This window comes from Mustela lutreola, chromosome 1 (assembly GCF_030435805.1).
Source record: "Mustela lutreola isolate mMusLut2 chromosome 1, mMusLut2.pri, whole genome shotgun sequence".
Taxonomy (NCBI): domain Eukaryota; kingdom Metazoa; phylum Chordata; class Mammalia; order Carnivora; family Mustelidae; genus Mustela; species Mustela lutreola.
This window is the reverse complement of record NC_081290.1, coordinates 79,945,932-79,953,031: the sequence shown is the minus strand read 5'-3', so window position 1 is coordinate 79,953,031 and position 7,100 is coordinate 79,945,932.

Here is a 7,100-nt window from a genome sequence, read left to right as displayed (position 1 = left end):
GACTTATGCCATCCCTGACCCCCTCCCAACTTGCAAGTATATGATGGACCACTCCTCATAATCCCAGGGCAGCAGCTCTTTCTGCCCACAAGTCCTGTCCCTGTGCTTTAATAAACCACCATTTTGCACCAAAGATATCTCAAGAATTCTTTCTTGGTTATCGGCTCTGGATCTCACCTCACCGAACCTCACCTATTATTTAAAACTTCATCAATAATCTCAGGGTTGTCAAATCAAGGCCAGTATTGGACTCTGCACTAGGCTTGGAGCCTGCTCAAGACTCTTTCACTTCCTCTCCCCCTGCACACCCCTTCTAGAAAACAAAACAAAACAAAAACAAGGACAAAAATCATCCTTCATACAAAAAAATTCTAGGTCTGAACTGTTTACTCAGTTTCAATTATCGATAAACCCCTTTACAGTATAGAATAGAAGAAACATTCATCAGTGGAACACCTTATTTTATGAAGTCATCACCCTGATAATAAAATTGGAGAAAAACATCACAAGAAAACAAAACTATACATGATTTTCTTCCTAAATATCAATGAGGTAATCTTTAGTAAATATTAACAAATCAAATCTAACAATGAGATAATCTTTAGTAAATATTAACAAATCAAATCTAACAAATATAAGGAGGGAAATATCCTAGAACCAAGTAGAATGCAAAGAATGCAAAGTTCATGAACATTTGAAACTTGGTGTAATTGGCTATGATGACCGAAAAAGCAAACATAAATTTTTAAGTCATTGCATGAGATCAGGAATAAAGAATTTGACCAAGTACAAAACCTAGCTCTAATAATAAAAGAAAAATTCTCAGAAAATTTAAGGAAGAAAGTAGCTTTCTTACCCTGTTACCAGACATTTATAAAAAAAAATATATAGATGTCATTGTGCTTTACAGTTAAAAACTATTCTCTTTTTCCTTAAGGTCAGGAACAATCATAGGCTATTTTCACTACTTTTATTCAACAGTTTATAGGGATCCTGTATTGAGCAATATGGTAAAACAAATAATAAACCATGCATATTTAAAATATGCAAATTTGTCTTGTTTCTGGCAACATGGTCAGGTACATGAAATATCCAAATATAAAATTTTGCTAAAACTAATAAATGAGTTTATCAATATTACAGGATATGGGACAAGTTTCAAAAATCAGCTATATCTTTATACACTAGTAAAAAGCAGAAATTGAAATTAAAGAAAAATATTACTTAAAATTTTTTTAAAAAGTACTACTAAATACTCAGGGATAACTATGTGTGTGAGTGTGGCACTTAAAAATCCTCCAAAAAATAACAAAGAAAAACTAACATTAAATGACCAAAATAAATACAGAAAAGTACTGGCTCATAGGTTGGAAAGCTTAATATTATCTTTTTTTTTTAATTTATTTTTTTAGCATTTCATCTCTTTTATTGCTGTTGTAAGTTAAGTCATTTCTTCCATTATAACTTTTTTTTTAAATTTTTTAATTTTTTATAAACATGTTTTTATCCCCAGGGGTACAGGTCTGTGAATCACCAGGTTTACACACTTCACAGCACTCACCAAAGCACATACCCTCCCCAATGTCCATAATCCCATCCCCTTCTCCCAAAACCCTCCAATATTATCTTATTCAGGAGCCAGTTTTACCCCAACTGATATGACCACAAGTCAATCACAAAGTTTAAACAGGCTTTATATTTTTTTTGATGGAAATTGATGATCTGCTTCTAAAATATATGTAGAAATTCAGAGGTCCTAGAGCAGCTAAAATAATAAGATTTAAGAACCATTACCATCTAGTTTGTGGTTTTCAAAACCACAAAAATCAAGATAAAGCAGTAGAGAGTTAAGGACACATATATGGATCGATGAAACATAGTCCAAAATGAAACTCAAATGTATATGTTCAATTACATTTGACAAAAGCTCCAAGCTCATTCAATGGGGGAAATTTAGAAAAACAAAAAGTGAACTTCGAACTTTAAATCACACCACACATTATAGTCACTTTAAAATGGGTCATGGAACTAGATATAAGAACTAAAACCATTTAACTTCTAGAAGTTAAGAGGTAAATATATAAATATATATATATATATATATATGTAAATATATATGTAATATACATGTATATGTATATAAAATATAAGTAAATAAATATATATATATTCACTTTGGAGTAGATTAAAATTTCTTAGATAAGACACAAAATGCACAGATAATAAGGATTTGATAAGTTAGGCTTTGAGGAAATAAAAAAAAAAAAATCTGCTCTTCCCAAGACAGCATTGAGAAAATGAGAAAGGAAAAAAAAAAAATTCTACAAATCTGAAAGACTTTGTGCAAAAATATGAAGAGTTCTTACAACCCACAAAAACAACCAAATTTTAAAAGTGAGCAAAATATTTGAGCAAATATTTCACAAAAGGTATTCAAATGATCAATGGTCAAGGGGTCTGATTGTTCAGTCAGTTAAATGTCCAACTTTTGATTTTGGCTCAGGTCATGATCTCAGGGTTATGAAATAGAGTACCACATCTGCTCCATGAAGATCCTCTTCTTCTCTCTCTACTCCCCCTTGTGAAAGAAAACAAAACAAAACAAAGCCAATAGTCTCATGAAAAGGTGCTTAGCACTACTGTTAATCAGGTACATGCACATTATGAACAGTGCATTGATGTGTCTTTACATTCTGATTATAGTGGTTATGTTAAAAAGAAAAAAAGAAAAGCTTGACAATACCAAGTATTGGCCAGGGTATAGATCAACACTGCTGGTGGGCATATAAATATTATAATAATTTCAGGAAACTATCATTTGCTCTTTAATTATATATGTACCATACAGCAATTTTATTCGTAAGTATTTAGTAAAAGAAGAAAAAAAGAAAAGAAAAGAACGTCGGACAGAAATGTAAATATTTTAGCAGCTTTTTCTCACAATAGTCTCAGATTGATGATAACCCATATGCCTTTCAGCTGGAAGATGGAATACTGTTTTGTGGTATAAAGGAATATACTTATAAACATAATAACATATATGAATCTCAAAAGCATCATGCTGAATGAAAGTACACAAATATTTTTATTCCATTTATACAAAACCCTTGCAATGGTAAATTTATTTGATAGTAATAAAAAAGTAGATCTGCCATTGTGTTGGTGGTAGAGATAAGATGGTCAAGGATGGGCACAAGAGAAGTGGTGACAGAAATAAAACTAATCTTCAATATAATTAATATATTTCATTAACTATATTCTTGTATGAAAACTCATGAAACAGGACCATAAAATTGGGTGTACTTATTTTTTGTATGTTATATTTCAAAGTTAATTACATCAACTTGGCACTTTCTATCTTCTGAAAGTTTTTCAGAAGAGATGAACTTTTGGGAAACATATTGGAAACACAAATCATTTTTTTGCTACGTTAATAAAGTCACTTGAAAAATGCATTCAAGGGGCGCCTGGGTGGCTCAGTGGGTTAAGCCTCTGCCTTCGGCTCAGGTCATTATCTGAGTCCTGGGATCGAGCCCCACATTGGGCTCTCTGCTCTGCAGGGAGCCTGTTTCCTCCTCTCTCTCTCTCTCTCTGCCTGCTTGTGATCCTGTCTGTCAAATAAATACATAAAATCTTAAAAAAAAAAAAAAGAAAAATGCATTCAAAATAGGAGGATAACGTGAATTTGAATAGAATTGAGGAAACATCATTTTAAAATATTTGGAAGTTTCCATTAAATATTTTGTTCATTGTAATAATTACATTTGGTTAGTTTGCATCTAAAAATCATCTAAAACCACTTCTATAAAGGAGTTTATACTTCTCCCGTGTTCAAAAATAAATGTTTTTGAATTATAGTGTATGTAATTATGTAGCATATGAGAAATGAGAAATGAAAATAAAAGATTATTCTTTCCATTATCAGAGCAACAGTTAAGTGATACAATCATTTACTCCAAATTTAGTCACTCATTCAATTGTATATACATTAATTCACCCATTGAATAAAAAGTTATGCATACCTGCTATGTGCCCAAAACCATACATGGCACAAAATGTTTCTGAGACAGATTCCCATGGAGTCTATATTTCTGGAGTTCATAGTCAAGGTCAGATAATATATGAGTAACTATGTAATTTTAATATGGTGTGATAAGTGATGACAGTGGTGGCATGGGACCACTCTTAGGCGAGGACTCAAACTAAGTTAAGAAGCTTCAAACTGAGCACTGAAGCCGGTGTAAAAATTAGTCAGATTAAGAGTAAGCAACAGAGCAACCTAGAGAGAAGGAACCGCATGCTTAGACAGGGAACAGGGCAAATGTGAACATGGTTGGACTGTGGCAGGTGAGTAAGAAGGGGAAGCTGGAGAGAAGCCTCAACAGGAATAAATAATAATATTCCCTAACTTTTTTTTTTTTCTTGAGTAACTAGAAAGATATTATAAATTCAAACCAGAGGATTAATGAAGGGATTTAAACTAGAAAGTGCAGGCCTGGATTTGACTTTTATATTTTCTTATTTGTTACATATAGTCCTCCTTCAAAGGCACTGACCATTTTAATTTCCTTCTCACAACTCTGTTTAAGTTTTGAAAAATCCACAAAATTATAAAATACTCCAGTTATAGCACTGGTAAATCTATTTGCTAATCCCCAGGTTGTTTCTGTGTTTTAGGTCATTTCTGATTTCTTAAGACCTAGTAAACTGGCTTAGTTTAAATTTTCATAAATAAAGTTTCATAAATAAATATTTATATATGAAGCAACATTTTTGTTTTTTTTTTTTGGTCCTTAAAATGTGGCAGGTACATTTTCTAGAATCTGAAGATATGAGAGTATATAAGGCATTCTTCCCCTGATCTCATGAATTTATATTTTAAAATGGGAAGTTCTTGAAAAATAATATTTGTTCAAGTGAAATTTTAAAATATAATATTGATTCTGATTTTTTTTTTTTGCTCCATACTAAGGACATAGACAATCATTTTTTTTTCCAGAAATATTAGTGGTTTCATGTTTCTACAGACATATAAGGGGTCTGAATAGCCATAGAAAAATGTTTAGAAAGCAACAAGTTGTTCTCAATGTGATAACCATAAGCTGTTTCTAAAGTCCCCATGACGTTCGGTAATGCAAAGATTCTAAAAGTGATTTTACCTTGTGGCTACATAAAACAGTATTCCTGAATTTCTCATTAAGGCAACCTTTCAAGGGGATGGGATACTTTTCCTTTCAGAGAATGTTTTTATTTTATTTTTTAAAAAGATTTTATTTACTTATTTGACAGACAGATATCACAAGTAGACAAGGAGACAGGCAGAGAGAGAGAGAGAGGAGGAAGCAGGCTCCCTGCTGAGCAGAGATCCTGATCCAGGGCTCCATCCCAGGACCCTGGGATCATGACCTGAGCCAAAGGCAGAGGCTTTAACCCACTGAGCCTCCCTGGCTGCCCAGAGAATTATTTTTATTTCAAAGGTCATATTGAAGAAAAAAGATAAACAATAATTCATTCCTAATACAACCTGTTATTTTGTGAATTTTCCCCTTGAAATATTCTCCATTTTTTTTAAGGTTTTATTTATTTATTTGACAGAGAGCAGAGCAGAGCAGCAGGGAGAGAGAGAAAGGGGGAAGCATGCTCCCCCGCTGAGCAGAGAGCCCCATGCGGGGCTTGATCCCACGACCCAGAGATCATGACCTGAGCCAAAGGCAGCGGCTTAACACACTGAGCCACCCAGGAGCTCCTCCTTGATATATTCTTAAGGGGAAAATTTGAAGATTTTCTATTATCTATCCATCTATCCATCTATATGTATTTACTGAATCTCTGTAATGTATAAAAATGTGATGAAGAGTCATAGCCTCCTAGTTAAAGAAAAGAAAAATTCCTACATTGTGAGACTATACTATGTTCTAGGTATTTGCATTGATTGAAAAAGTTGATCCAACTTGAACCTGACATTGTCATTATTTTTTACACATCTTTTCCTTGTTAGTATTATAGGAAATTGTAACAGCTTAAATTCTCTCAACTACTCATTTACAGATACAAATACATATTTTATAGACACACAAAGGGGCATTTTTAAACTTCTTATTCACCTGGCTATGTGGCAGAATCTACAATTTTATCTCAAATTTCATTTGAGAATGTGTTTCTGGAGGTCAGTTGAAAATTTTATCTTGAAATTGTTTTTATAAAATTTTCCTGAGGTCATCTGTTAAAAACTACCTAGTAATAAATAGGGAAGAAAAAAATTGAATCAAAATATCACCACAACTTAGAAATGAAGTCCTAGAACGTAGCGTGTTTCTCAATTCAGGTATACTGAGATTATGGCAATGAGTTATATCTATTTATATATTTAGTTGGTTTAAGTAACTATGTTCTTGGGCATTTATTAGAACACATCAAGTTTAGCCTTTTTAAAATGTAATAATTACTATTTTACACTGCCAACCAATAATTATTTTTATCATTATGCTAATATGAGTACAATGATATCTAAATCTTATACCTAGACTTATTTTTATGTGGTTATAAATGTTAGATGTTCATGTGTCTAATGAATTAAAATATTTATATTTTATTATAAATATGTAACAGCTATCATAAACTAGCAAAATCATCCATTTTGGTTTCTGCTTACTATCATTACCTCAAAGATATTTAAAGCCAAACTATTCTAAACCATTGCAACAGCTAGCTTCAACCTCTTATATTCTATTTTCCTTACTTATCTTTGCATAATCCAAGTAAGCAGTTTCCTCACCGATACTATATGAAGGACATACACTTAGTATTTTAATAACCAAAAGAGGGTCTTTAAAAAATTTAATAGGATTCTTGACCTTTTTCTTATTTTTATCTTTTTTTTTCTAGTAAAAGATATCCCCTCTATTTTATTTTTTTTTATTTTATTTATTTTATTTTATTTTTTATTTTTTATAAACATATATTTTTATCCCCAGGGGTACCGGTCTGCATATCCCCTCTATTTTAAGGGGGGAATAAGATATTTACAAAACATGTTCATTCATATATTGGAAGGTTAATATATGGATGCACCAAACTGTGACCTGGCTTTGAAAGACAGT